General features: G+C 49.3%; 5 pseudogenes; 3 read left to right on the top strand and 2 right to left on the bottom strand.

Annotated features, from left to right (window-relative positions):
- Positions 1 to 3,817: 3,817 nt before the first annotated feature.
- Positions 3,818 to 3,936, bottom strand: LOC143937027 (5S ribosomal RNA; annotated as a pseudogene).
- Positions 3,937 to 4,260: 324 nt separating this feature from the next.
- Positions 4,261 to 4,379, bottom strand: LOC143936310 (5S ribosomal RNA; annotated as a pseudogene).
- Positions 4,380 to 7,726: 3,347 nt separating this feature from the next.
- On the top strand, positions 7,727 to 7,845 carry LOC143937403 (5S ribosomal RNA; annotated as a pseudogene).
- A 321-nt stretch (positions 7,846 to 8,166) lies between these two features.
- Positions 8,167 to 8,285, top strand: LOC143937756 (5S ribosomal RNA; annotated as a pseudogene).
- A 100-nt stretch (positions 8,286 to 8,385) lies between these two features.
- On the top strand, positions 8,386 to 8,504 carry LOC143936680 (5S ribosomal RNA; annotated as a pseudogene).
- The last annotated feature ends 6,387 nt before the right edge of the window (positions 8,505 to 14,891 follow it).

Below are 14,891 nucleotides of genomic sequence, written 5' to 3' on the forward strand. Positions count from 1 at the left end.
CAGGGTCACACAAACCCCAGGTCCCTCCGGCATAATCCATCCAGAGGGGGGTGTGGGGCCGTCATTCCCAATTTTCCACTCTTTCCAAAAGAGAGAGGGGGTGGAGGGGGTGAGAGATAGGGGAGGAAGGCCGAAAAGAGAAGGGTTGAAAGATCAGAAAAGGAGAAGAGGGGACGAGACACGATGGCAGCCACTGTCCAAGGGGCCAGTCAAGGAAAGCTCAGAGCACTAAGGCGGTAGCAGGCGACATCCTTCTAGCGAGAATATAAAGGTATTCCAGATGTCTCAGGTTTGTTTAAAAAATTCTTGTTTACCTTGTGATGTGAGGATCAAGTCCTCCATTTTTTTTAATGTCCTCTATTTTCCTAAGCCAGTGAGTAATGAAAGGGGGGGAACATTTTTTCCAATAGAGAGGGATGCAGGATTTCGCCACATTAATCACATGCCGTAAAATAGATTTTTTTGTACTTCTTAATGGGAATCTGTGAATGGTACAAGAGAAAGAATGCAGCCTCTTCCTGGATGGAGAAGTCTGTGAATTTTTGTGTCATGCATCGGATCTCTGTCCAGAAGTCCACCAAGCTGAGGCAGGACCAAAAAATGTGCAGCAACGTGCCCTCTTCTTCTCCACACCTCCAGCATATGTTCGAGGAAGAGGGGAAACATTTCTGCAGCTTTGATGGTGTCAAATACCACCTGGTGAGAAGTTTAAAATTCGTCTCCTGTATCTTCGTGCACAGCGACATTTTGAGAGCCAAAGTGATAATGCGTTGTCTCTGTGCTGGGGAAAATTAGCAATTAAGGTCCTTTTCCCAGTTGGCCAGACAGGTTAAGTGTGGGTAATCTGTTTGAGAGAGAATGTGGGCCAAAGGGCCTTCGCTCCTGCATAGAGTCTCAAACTCCGTCTGAGGGCGGGCGAACGTTTGAGGATTGGGGATGGAATGGAGAAAATGATGTCGTTGCGCCGCTCTCCAAAAAGGCAGTTGGAAAAGCCCTGTCGGATCTGTTAGGGTTGAGAAAGAAGGCCATTTTCCATCAATGACGAATTTAGACGCATTGTCTAGGTTGGAATTTCTAAGTGGGTCCCCAGTTCAAAGGTTGGATGGCCACGTATAGGGAATAGGGGGGAAGTCAAAGACGTGAGTGTGTTTTGGGTAGCGATCAGGTGACTGACTTTCAACTAAGCCCCTATAGTGGGATGTGACATAAATTCTGTGGGTAAATACTTATAGCACCACATGGCGCTTCTTAGCGGGATTCGGGAGTGAGCTTAGAAAATTTATTTCGATTCCAGTCCAATACACGCCCCAGATGGGAGGCCAGGTAGTAGCGTCGCAAGTTAGGGAGAACCAACCCTCCCTGTTGTTTAGACAATGTCAGCTGTGACCGCTTAAGTCTGGGATTTTTGTGGGCCCAGTTAAATTGAGTGAGCAAGGATTGAGCTTGCTTAAAAAACAGGACTGGAATCTGGATCGGGAGAGCTTGGAAAAGATAAGTAAATTTAGGGAGTATGTTCATTTTAATGAGATTGCATCTGCTGAACCAGGAATGGAGGCCAGAATGCCACCCGTGAAGCAAACTGCGGATCTTAGTGACAAGGGGTGGGGGGAAGTTCAACATAAACGTACGCGCGATGTCCGGTGGAATGTAAGTACGTGAGTATATCTTACTTATCCATGCCAGCATCCGTTCACTCAGACCTATATGGCGAAGGACCGAGAACATTAATGTCCATTTGATCCGATCAAAAGCCTTCTCGGCATCAGTACTCATGAAAAGACAAGGGGTCCCAGATGACTTTGCTTTACGGATCAGGGTAAGCACCTTAGTGGTGTTGTCCCTATCTTCCCTGGTGGGAATAAAACCTAACTGGTCAATATCAGTACTCATGAAAAGACAAGGGGTCCCAGATGACTTTGCTTTACGGATCAGGGTAAGCACCTTAGTGGTGTTGTCCCTATCTTCCCTGGTGGGAATAAAACCTAACTGGTCAATATGTATAAGGGACTACAAGTGATGTGCCAATCACGTGGCGAGGAGTTAGAGAATAGTTTTAGGACCGAATTTTGGAGGGAAATGGGTCTGTAGCTCCCACATAGGCCTGGGTCTTTGCCCTCCTTAGGTATCAACGAGATGTGGGCTCTAAGGGTATCCTCAGGAAAATCCCCATTCGAGCTCAGAGTATTAAATAAATTCACCAAGCGCGGGCCGAGAATAGGGAGGAAGGTCTTAAAGTATTGTGCGGTATATCCGTCAGGGCCCGGAGCCTTACCCACCTTCGGAGGTCCCACGGCCGTCTGGACTTCTTCCAGTGTGATCGGGTCCTCCAAGTACTCCCGTGATTCCGATGAGAGGGTTGGTAGACCAGAACCGGTTACATATCTGTCTATATTGTCCTGTCCAGACCCTGAATCGGGCAGGTTGTAGAGATCAGAGTAACATTTTTCAAAGACTTCGACTATTTGGGTTGGGGTAGAGGCCCTCTGGCCATTCTCATCTATCAACTGTGGTATGTAAGAGCCAGATTTCAACTCCTTTACCGACCTGGCTAAGATTTTTCTGCATTTGTCCTCTGACTCCTACGTCAGTTTACGACAAAACTGGAGTGCCGCTTTCGCTTTATAATGGAGTAGGACAGCAATATGGGTATGGAGTGTCCCCAATTCAATCTCTAAGGTCCGTAAGGGGGTATGTTTATGTTTCGCTTCCACAGAGGCAAGTTCAGGAAACAGATTAGCAAGCTGTTCCTTCCGTGCTCGTTTGATGCGCGCCCCGTGCCTGATAAGTACCCTGCGGAGTACTGACTTGTGAGCCTCCCAAATTATCCCCGGGTCACAGTCCTGCTTTAGTTTTCTTGGAAATAAAGGTCCAATTCCCTGGTCACATCTGCTAAAACTTCCGGTATCTGGAGCAGGCTCTCATTAAGGTGCCAGAATAGAGACCTAGGTGAGGGGTAGGGAGCGAGGAGCAAGAGGCAGAAGTGTCAACCGATGGCGAAAGGGGACATTAAAGTCCCCACCTAATATCAATTGGCCCTCCCGAAAGTCACATCATCTGTGCAGGGTAGTTCTGAGGAACGTGTCTTGGTGATCATTGGGAGCGTACACAGTGGCAAATGTAAAAAGGCGCTCTCCAATGTGGCCCCTAAGAAAAAGATATTGGCCCCCAGGGTCCACCAGAGAATCCTGGAGAACCCAGGGGAGCCTGCTAGAGATCAGAATGGAGAGGAGGGGTTAGTAGAGTGGTAGACCTTAGGGAAGGATCTCGACCATAGAAAGGGGAGGCTAGTATTTTTAAAATGTGTTTCTTGTATAAAGGCCACATCAGTACAGGATGTGTTCAGTTCTCACAGGAGGATCCACCGTTTTTCAGGGGAGTTCAGTCCCTTAACGTTTAGAGAGGTGACCTTGACTGAGTCTGCCATCGCTCCTCGGGGAGGGACATCAGAGAAAAGCAAAGAAAGTTGAACCAAGGTAGGTTTTGGGTAGGTAATGCATGGTGGGAACTAAGGGGGAGAAAGGAAGGGCAAATGCAAGGAAAGGTAAAGGGAAAAAGAGGCCGGGCACCTCAACCCCAGGGGGAGAGGGAAATTAAGGGTTGTCCGCACTCAACAGTACAGGAAGGGTATACTAAAACAGCACAATTATGCTATAGCGCTTACCAGATGTACACTGTGTTTAACGCGCTGTCCTACTTGGGTAATTGGGTAGACATGCAATATGATCGTTTGTTTGTAACTATTTGTATCACACATTCTGTGAAGTTGCCTTTGCATTGTATGTCGCATACTACTAAATAAAAAAACAAAAAAAACAGAAGCCTATGGCACCTGGTATTCCCAGGCGGTCTCCCATCCAGGTACTAACCAGGCCCGACACTGTTTAGCATCCGAGATCAGATGAGATTGGGCGCTTTCAGGGTGATGGGGCCGTAGGTGATCTCTTCGGGCACTCTCAACCCTCTTGACAAATGCCAAGATGGTCACCTTGGGAAACAAGTGAAAAAAAAACAGGTCAATGTCAACAACATAAAAAGAAGAATACGGCACCTGGTATTCCAACGCCATCTCCCATCCAGGTACTAACAAGGCCCAACCCTTCTTAGCCTCAGAAAAGAGAAGAGATAGGGCTCTTTCAGGGTGATGCTGCTGTAAGCGATCTCTTTGGGCACTCTCAACCCTCTTGACAAATGCCAAGATGGTCACCTTGGGAAACAAGCAAAAAAAAAAAAAAACGAATCAACGCCAACAACATAAAAAGAAGCCTACAATAACTGGTAATCCCAGGTGGTCTCCCATCCAGGTACTAACCAGGCCCGACTCTTCTTAACCTCCAAGATCAGACAAGATTGGGTGCTTTCAGAGTGATGTGGCCATAGGCAATCTCTTCAGGCACTCTCAACCCTCTTGACAAACACCAAGATGGTCACTTTGGGAAATAAGCGAAAAAAAAACAGGTCAACGCCAACAACATAAAAAGAAGTCTACGACACCTGGTATTCCCAGGCGGTCTCCCATCCAGGTACTAACAAGGCCCGACTCTATTAGCCTCCAACATCAAACGAGATCGGGTGCTTTCAGGGTGATGTGCCCGTAGGCAATCTCTTCAGGCACTTTCAACCCTCTTGACAAACGCCAAGATGGTCACCTTGGGAAACAAGCAAAAAAATAAAAATAAGTCGGAAGCTAGAGACAATACGGCCCGAGTCCTCAATTTAATCCATGCGGCGCATGTACAGGGAAGGCCCTTGCTTATGTTGTCAACGGACACGGAGAAGGCCTTTGACAGGGTGGCCTGGCACTTTATGCAGGCCACCCTGGAACATATAGGTCTTGGCCCCAACATGATGAGCTGGGTAATGTCGCTTTACTCCACGCCATCGGCAGCGGTACGGGTGACCGAGTGGTGCTCGGACTCTTTCCCCATCACTAATGGGACGAGGCAGGGGTGCCCTCTGTCTCCCCTAATTTTAATTCTGACACTGGAACCACTTATGTGTCACGTTCGGAATGACCCGAATATTACTGGCATATCCAAACCCTCGGCACACCACAAAATTGCGGCGTACGCTGACGATCTAATTTTTTCCGTCTCCAATCCACACATTTTGCTTCCCAAAATACTTGCGTCTCTACAGCGACACGGCAGCCTATATGTATTGAATATATCGGTTCCGGATGGTGAGGCCAAGAGGCTCCGCTCCTCTTTTCCATTCTACTGGGCTGAAAAATCTATACATTAACTGGGCGTTGACATCGCAGCGGATTTAGCGCAATTGTACCTGCTTAATTTTGTCCCTCTCCTGGATAGACTGAAATCTGATTTGGGAAACTGGAATGCTTTAACACTGACCTGGTTCGGGCGCTGTAATGCATTCAAAATGATGGCCCTCCCTCGGATCTTATACATGTTCCAGACATTACCGATCCGGTTACCCCCAATTTTTTTCAGACAACTGCAGGTGCTGCTCCGGGACTTTATTTGGGCGCGCAAACCGCCCAGAGCCCGTTTGCAATTGCTTGCCAGACCAAAGGACAAGGGGGGTCTGGGTCTCCCAGATCTCAGACAATACTACAGAGTGACTCTGCTAGCGAGAGTCGTTGATTGGCATTGTAATGGCCCACACAAGCAGTGGGTGGAGATGGAGATTGAGGATGGATCCATTCCCCTATTGACCTCCCCGTGGCTCCTGTCCTCCCTACCAAAAGACCTCAGAGGTCACCCCGTAGTGGGAGCTACGTTGGCTGTTGTGCGGAGGTTGTTCCGCTGCACACACATTGCTCCCCTGCCATCACCAATGACTCCGGTTATAGGTAATCCAGACTTCCCATCGGGATTTACCAACAAGAAACTGCGACAGTTGACAGTGGTGGGGAAACAGCGTCTGGGAGAGGTGTGGCCCACGGGAGGGCTCCCGACCACGTAAACTGTCGCCGAGCTTTCTGACCCTCCGCTTGACTTGTTTAGTGCTTATCAACTTCGTCACTTTCTTCTGGCCATACAAAGGGCCCCCTACACTCCTAGAGACCTGACACCCTATAAATCCATCTGTCACAAAAGGGAACCTGTGCGACACACCCTCTCCCTCCTGTACAACCTATTGAGTAGTCAGGAGGAGGAGTCGACCCCCACCATTTATCCACAAATGGGAGAGGGACTTAGGCATCACATTTACCCCACAACAGATAGGGAAGATCCTGACCTTAGTACATAAAGCTTCCATCGCAAACCAATATCAAGATACAAGATAGTCTCACGCTGGTATAGAGTCCCATACCTTCTGAATAAAATGGATAGATCGATCCCGGATGTTTGTTGGAGGTGAAATTCAGATATGGGGACCATGGGACACCTTTTCTGGGCATGCCCGACCTTGAGGAACTTTTGGGTTCCCAGTAGCGTGCCTTCTACACTTGACCGAACAGCCTGTTCGAAAATATAAAAAAACCCTCACGATGCAACTCCTGAATGCCGCCCGGGCCTTCATTCCCGCACTGTGGAGGCAGCCTCAGCCCCCATCCAAGGTGCTGTGGTATTCCAAAGTCAATCATATTCTCCGGATGGAAGAATTGACCGCCACCCTTCACGCGCCCAAATAAAGTCCCGGAGCAGCACCTGCAGTTGTCTGAAAAACAATTGGGGGTAACCGGATCGGTAATGTCTGGAACATGTATAAGATCCGAGGGAGGGCCATCATTTTGAATGCATTACAGCGCCCGAACCAGGTCAGTGTTAAAGCATGCCAGTTTCCCAAATCAGATTTCAGTCTATCCAGGAGAGGGACAAAATTAAGCAGGTAAAATTGCGCTAAATCCGCTGCGATGTCAACGCCCAGTTAACGTATAGATTTTTCAGCCCAGTAGAATGGAAAAGAGGAGCGGAGCCTCTTGGCCTCACCATCCGGGACCGATATATTCAATACAGCCGACTTGGCGCAATTGTTTTTATAGTTTGATAGGCTGCCGTGTCGCTGTAGAGACGCAAGTATTTTGGGAAGCAAAATGTGTGGATTGGAGACGGAAAAAATTAGATCGTCAGCGTACGCCGCAATTTTGTGGTGTGCCGAGGGTTTGGATATGCCAGTAATATTCAGGTCATTCCGAACGTGACACATAAGTGGTTCCAGTGTCAGAATTAAAATTAGGGGAGACAGAGAGCACCCCTGCCTCGTCCCATTAGTGATGGGGAAAGAGTCCGAGCACCACTCGGTCACCCGTACCGCTGCCGATGGCGTGGAGTAAAGCGACATTACCCAGCTCATCATGTTGGGGCCAAGACCTATATGTTCCAGGGTGGCCTGCATAAAGTGCCAGGCCACCTTGTCAAAGGCCTTCTCCGCATCCGTTGACAACATAAGCAAGGGCCTTCCCTGTACATGCGCCGCATGGATTAAATTGAGGACTCGGGCCGTATTGTCTCTAGCTTCCGACTTATTTTTATTTTTTTGCTTGTTTCCCAAGGTGACCATCTTGGCGTTTGTCAAGAGGGTTGAAAGTGCCTGAAGAGATTGCCTACGGGCACATCACCCTGAAAGCACCCGATCTCGTTTGATGTTGGAGGCTAATAGAGTCGGGCCTTGTTAGTACCTGGATGGGAGACCGCCTGGGAAAACCAGGTGTCGTAGACTTCTTTTTATGTTGTTGGCGTTGACCTGTTTTTTTTTTGCTTATTTCCCAAAGTGACCATCTTGGTGTTTGTCAAGAGGGTTGAGAGTGCCTGAAGAGATTGCCTATGGCCACATCACTCTGAAAGCACCCAATCTCATCTGATCTTGGAGGCTAAGAAGAGTCGGGCCTGGTTAGTACCTGGATGGGAGACCACCTGGGATTACCAGTTATTGTAGGCTTCTTTTTATGTTGTTGGCGTTGATTCGTTTTCTTTTTTTTGCTTGTTTCCCAAGGTGACCATCTTGGCATTTGTCAAGAGGGTTGAGAGTGCCCAAAGAGATCGCTTACAGCAGCATCACCCTGAAAGAGCCCTATCTCTTCTCTTTTCTGAGGCTAAGAAGGGTTGGGCCTAGTTAGTACCTGGATGGGAGATGGCGTTGGAATACCAGGTGCCGTATTCTTCTTTTTATGTTGTTGACATTGACCTGTTTTTTATCGCTTGTATCTCAAGGTGACTATCTTGGCATTTGTCAAGAGGGTTGAGAATGCCCAAAGAGATTGCCTATGGGCACATAACCCTGAAAGCACCCGATCTCCTCTGATCTCAGAAGCTAAACAGGGTTGGGCCTTGCTAGTACCTGGATTGGAGACCACCTGGGAATACTAGGTGCTGTAGGCTTCTTTTTATGTTGTTGGCCTTGACCTGTTTTTTTTTCACTTGTTTCCCAAGGTGACCATCTTGGCGTATGTCAAGAGGGTTGAGAGTGCCCGAAGAGATTACCTACGGCCCCATCACCCTGAAAGCACCCAATCTCGTCTGATCTCGGATGCTAAACAGTGTCGGGCCTGGTTAGTACCTGGATGGGAGACCGCCTGGGAATACCAGGTGCCATAGGCTTCTTTTTTTTTATTTATTTTTATTTAGTAGTATGCAACATACAATGCAAAGGCAACTTCACAGAATGTGTGATACAAATAGTTACAAACAAACGATCATATTGTATGGATATCAGAGCCAATGGTAAGAAGTCCGAGGAGAATAGCATGTGTACAGCTTTGCGGTCATATCAAGATGAGATTAAAGCTCCATCTCGTTGGGATCCTCTACCACGTAAAATATTATTGATACTAGCCCTGCTATCCTCGAAGAGTTTAGATATCCATAGATAGGGGAAGAGTATTGTGTAGTAGTCAAATGGGGTCGGAACATACCATTTTCTTTTCCCTTTTTTGAGTTAAGAAGGGAAATAGTAGAACTGAAAGGAGGGAGAAGGGGAAAGAGAAGATTGGGGAAGGAAATGGCAGAAAAGGAAAAGAAGGGGTAAGGGGGTGTCGTGGGTAGAGTGGATAGGATGGGGTCCCCTCCCAGGGAGCAAGAGACGCCCTCGGCTCACCAGCTCATCAGCTGTCCAACGTTTGGAACAGCGATCTCCAACGATCACCATGAGCTTACTATGTCTCGCGGAGGTATTCTTCCGAAAAGCGAAACTGGGTCCAGTAGAACCATCTGTTCCCATGCTCCTCCGTTTTATCCCTCATTGTGGCAGTCAGGTCTGCCATTCGTTCAATATCATTTACCCTTGCGAACCACTGGGTCACCATTGGAGCAGATTGCTCTTTCCACTGACTTGGGATGCAGGCCCTAGCTGCATTGAGGAGATGTTTAAGTAAGGACTTATGATAACGCTTTCTCGACATAGGAGTTAGATTGAGAAGAACTGCTGCGGGATCATTGGCTAAGGAAATGTCTGTGAACTTGTGGATGAGTCTCAGGACAGGCTGCCCAAATGTTTGTAATTTAGGGCATTCCCTGAAAATGTGGAGAATGGTGCCAGTCTGTTGCCCACAGCGACAGCAGCGGTCAGATTGACCGGGGAATATTTTGGCCAACACCACCGGTGTACGATACCAGCGTGTGATCAGCTTATATGAGATCTCCTGATATTTACTGCAGAGTGACGACTTATGGGCGAAAAAGAGTATTCTGTCCTTCTGTGGTTTGGAGAATGTAGTTTGTTAGTCCCTTTTCCATTTAGCTAGGAAGGGTGGATCCGTGGAGGATTGTGCGTCTGTCAGGATTTGGTAGGACCTAGAGAGGGAACCACGAATTGGGCCATCATCCAGGCAAAGTTCCTCGAAGGGGTGGAATTGGCTAGAGAAGAACGAATGGTTAGGTAGTGATCTGAGGAAATGGATTAGCTGTCTAGCTCTCCAGCTATCCAATGCAACAGGTACTTGCTCTAGCAGTATGGTCCCCATGGGAATCAAGCCCGTGGGTCCAAGAAATAGGGCTGCTCTCAGAAGCCCTTTCGGGGCTTGCCTGGTAAAGGCCTGGTCAGACAGGCCCGGAGGGAATCTAGGATGTCCAATAATTGGGGTCATAGGAGAAGGGAAGTTAGTCAGGTGGGAAAGATAAAAAAAAACTATCCATCTCGGCGAGCGAGGGGCCAATTAACGGGTGAGTAGTCACACAGGGCTCCAATGGCCTCCCCGCCCAAGGCAGACCAGCCAGTGGAACCCGCGCCTTCTCCTGCTCTTGCTTGACCCATAGCTTCAGTTCCCCATGCCGGTGTCTTATCACATATGGTCCCCCATCGGATAGTGTCCGCTGTGTACTGCGCATGCGCAGTACACAGCAACACAGATTCCGAAAATTGCCGAGCATGAACAGCGCCTGCGCACTGAGTCCAGGTTCTATCCCCACTATCCAAGTGGACATAGAGTAAGAATATAAAAGAGCCGAGCGCAGCGAGGCCGAGCCCGAAGCGTGGCGAGCGAAGCTCGCCTGCGAGGGGCCCTCTAATATTCACAACCCTATGTCCGCTTGGATGGTGGGGCTACCACCTCCACTCACCGCGCAGGCGCCGTTCAGCTTCGGAGATTTTCCGAAGCTTCGTCTGCTCCGTACTGCGCATGCGCAGTACGGTGCTGACACTATATCATGGCCGGACAGTATATGGCAGAACACCGGCACCAGTCAACCACCGGTGTCATGTGCGTTGCTGTGTAATATAGAGCAGGGTCCGGGCAGCCAATACCTCCCCGCAATTTCGGTCGCAATAGCATTGCCCTACCAATACGCATATGTTTCCCGCGCCAGAGGAACTTGATAAAGATTGAGCGAACCGCATGAAAGAAAGTCTGGGGTATTTTGATAGGTAAGGCTTGTAGTAGATAGAGAAGTCGTGGCATCGCGTTCATCTTCAACACATTACAGCGTCCGAACCATGACAGAGCTAGTGGGTCCCATCTTTTAAGGTCCGCTGTAAGCCCATGGGCTTCTTTTTTTGTTGTTGGCTTTGACCTGTTTTTTTTGCTTGTTTCTCAAGGCGACCATCTTGGCGTTTGTCAAGAGGGTTGGGCGTGTCTTGAAGAGAACGCTTACGGCCACATCAACCTGAAAGCACCCAATGTCGTCTGATTTCAGAGGCTAAGCAGCGTCAGGCCTGGTTAGTACCTGGATGGGAGACTCCCTGGGAAGACCAGGTGCCATAGAAGGATCTGGTCTGGTTAGTGTCTTTTTTTTTTTTTATTCTTTATTTACGGATTGCAGGTAATACAGAGACAAACTGTAAAAGACATAGATCCCTCAGTTTTCCAGGTTAACAAAAATACATAGTTAATACTTCGTGGGGGACCGGGGGAAACCTAACAACTTATGTCAGCAGCAGCCCCAGCCGTGGCTAGGCCACCACATTATCCCACTCTAATGATCTGGCACCCTAGTGTCTACTTATAAACCAGGGCAGTCCGCGGGGCGATCCCCCTCAAGGCCCAGACTGAGGGGCCTCTAACATCGGTCACCTTCATTCTATTGGTCAAAGAGCTCAGCCGGGACCACCCCGAGGGCCGCCAACCCCTGGCTGGGAAATCGAGGGAACAAAACGAAAAGATCCTTGCAATCACCATGTATTTTAATTATACTTGGGAGTTAGGGGGTAGGGAAAGAGGGGGGAGCAAATGGGCAGGAGAAGGGGATGGGGTAGAAAGAATGAAAGTTATAGGGGGCTAACAGTGCTACGAGGCAGACGGGGGAGAGAGTGAACCAGGGTGGTATACGAGAAGGGAGAGAAAGAAAGAGGACTCCGATGGGTTCCCACGGCCGGACCCTTCCCTCTATACACGTGCCAGAGCCTACAGATAGGATCTGTATGCGTCGGAAAACCTGAACAGGCTCCAAGACAACCAACAAGCAGTGTGCTCTTCCTCCCTGTCGCCTAACGCTGATGTGAGCTGTTCCATACGGTAGATGTCGCAAACTCTTGCAAACCAGTGAGACACCAGTGGAGCGGCCTGCTGTTTCCACATGCTAGGTATACATGCCCTGGCCCCACTCAGAAGATGTTTTAAGAGAGATTTATGGTACTTCTTGCTCGAGAGTGGGGTCAGATTGAGGAAGATCGCAGCTGGGTTGTTCTGGAGATCAATAGCCGTGAGGTCATAAATGATATTGAGAACCTGTCTCCAGAAATGGGCCAGTTGAGGGCATTCCCAGAAGATATGTAGTAACGTGCCGGCTTGTTCACCGCATCTCCAGCACAAAGGGCTGTGACCGGGAAACATAGCCGCCAGGACAGTGGGGGTCCTGTACCATCGGGTCAAAATTTTATAAGCTATTTCCTGGTATTTACTACATAGGGATGACTTGTGCGCAAAAAGAAGCGCGTGGTTCTTCTGGTCTGGCGAGAGCCGGACATGCAGGTCTCGCTCCCATTTTTCCACGAACACCAGGTTACCCTGGGAGAGTTGGTCCAGTAGGATGCGATATGACAGGGAAGGAGACCTTCGGGTCGGTCCCTCTCCTGAGAATACCTCCTCAAACGATGTTAGGGGTCTGCGGAATTCGCCACTGTTTGGCAAAGATTTCAAGAAGTGGGAGAGTTGGGAAAGCTTCCACTGTCCCAGGGCCGTGGTTGCTAACGCCTCGTACATAGTGGAGACCGCTGTCCACGTCCTAGGGCCAAGAAAAGAAGAGGCCCGCACAAGGTCCCAGTCAGGGTCGAGGCGGAAAGACTTTTCCGTCATGCCGGGTTCAAAGCGTGGGTGTCCAATAATAGGAGTCATGGGCGAAGGGAAACTGGGCACGCCCGTCAGGGTAAAATATCTGTCTAGCTCTTGTAACGTTGGCTCAATGTGTGGGTGTGCCCGCGTCGCTCCCGACCAGCCCGGTCCACTCCAGGGCAAACCCTCAAGTGGAAATGGTACGGATTCATGCTCCAGACGAACCCACAGCTTATCCTTCAGGTGTCTGCACCAGTCAACTACTCTGTTCATGTGCACCGCCGTATAGTACCATGCCGGATCTGGGAGGCCAATCCCTCCCTTGTCTTTTGGTCTGAGCAGTAATGTTCGGCTGAGTCTTGGAGGCCTGCCCTGCCATACGTATCGAATAAAGATGGAGCGCATGGCTTTAAAAAATGATTGGGGGATTTTTATCGGTAAGGCTTGTAATAGGTACAAGAGTCTGGGCATTACATTCATTTTGAGCACATTGCATCTCCCAAACCAAGAGGTCGCCAACTTTGACCACCTCTCTAGATCTACGGCAAATTTTTTTAGAAGCGGCTGGAAATTCAATTGGAAAATCAGATGTGGGTCCGGGGGAACCTTGGTACCCAGATATTGTATAGCCCCAGTTGCCCAACGAAAGGGAAAATTAGTGCTTAGACTCGTCTGGGCATTGGTAGACAGGGAGACGTTGAGTGCTTCCGATTTCTGTAAGTTAATTTTAAAATTTGACAGGGTGCCATATCGTCTTATTTCCGCTAAGAGATTCGGCAATGTAATGTGAGGCTCTGAGACATAGAACAAGAGGTCATCTGCAAAGGCTGCGACCTTATGGTGGTGTGAGGGGGTGTCCAGTCCCTTGATGTCTATGTTCTGCCTGATGTGGTGCAGCAAGGGTTCAAGCGATAGGACAAACAAAAGGGGGGACAACGGGCATCCCTGCCTCGTTCCATTGCCAATAGTGAAACGCGACGAGGCAAACCCATTGACCCTAACCATCGCCGTCGGTGACGAGTAAAGAGCTGTAACCCATGAAAGCATGGGGGGGGGTACACCCAGGCTTCGCAGGGTGGCTAGCAAAAAAGGCCAGCTCACCCTGTCAAACGCTTTTTCTGTGTCCACAGAGAGCAACATAATCGGTAGTTTAAGGCGTCTGGCGCGTTCTATAACATTGGTAGTGTTGTCTCGGGCTTCCCTGTTACGAATAAACCCCACCTGATCCAGAGGTATCAGGCGTTGGAGAATGGGCACCAACCGCTCCGCCAGTATCTTAGTGAAGAGCTTAAGGTCGCTGTTTAATAAGGAGATGGGCCTGTAGTTCGCACAGAGAAGCGGATCCTTCTCCGGCTTGGGTATGACCGAGATGCTTGCCTGCAACAGCTCCGGTGGAAAGGTCTGGCCCTCCAATAGGGCGTTAAAAGCTGACACAAACGGCGTGGACAACAGGGAGAGGAAGGCCTTATAATAAGGGACCGTAAACCCATCTGGGCCTGGTGCCTTGCCCTTGGGTGAGTCTCTTAATGCTGCCGACAATTCCTCCGGGGAGATAGGTTGCGAGAGAAGCTCTATCTCTTCCTGTGTAAGCGACGGGAGGTTTGCCGAAGCTAGGTACTCATCAATGGCTGCTGCATCTCCTGAGTCCCGGGGGTGCAAGTTATAAAGGGCTTCATAGAAAGATCGGAAACACTCCGCTATCTCCCGTGAATCATGAAGCTTGGCACCCGAAGGGGAGGTTATGGTTGGAATGAAGGACGCGTTGCGTTGGGCACGCAGGGAGTTCGCTAGGGACCTACTACACTTGTCTCCATATTCATAATACGTCCTGCGGACCCACATGAGTCTGATTCTAGCCTGAAAGAGAGAGAAATCTCTGATTTGTTCTCTAAGATCTCTCACCTCCAGCGCAGCAGTCGGCTGGGATTTGTGTCGTTGTTCACACGCATGCAACTTGGCAATACGTTTGGAGAGAGCCTCAGTTTTGGCCACTTTGAGTCTATGACCATGTTTAATAAGAATGCCCCTAATGTAGCATTTATGAGCCGCCCATAACATGAGGGGGTTGGAAACAGAATCACGGTTATGATCAAAGTAACTTTCTAATTCCCTAAGCAGGTCTGCGTGGGTCTCAGGGTCCTTCAGGAGAGACTCGTTCAGTCTCCACCAGGACTGACCACGCGACTCCTGTTGTAGCTTCAGCATCAAAGAAATCGGGGCATGGTCAGACAGGGCTATGTGGCCTATCTGAGTGTCTGTGACCGCCGGGATAGCATTGTGGGTC

Source organism: Lithobates pipiens, unplaced genomic scaffold (genome assembly GCF_037356315.1).
Source record: "Lithobates pipiens isolate NorthernLeopardFrog02 unplaced genomic scaffold, aLitPip1_a1.2 Scaffold_28, whole genome shotgun sequence".
NCBI lineage: Eukaryota > Metazoa > Chordata > Amphibia > Anura > Ranidae > Lithobates > Lithobates pipiens.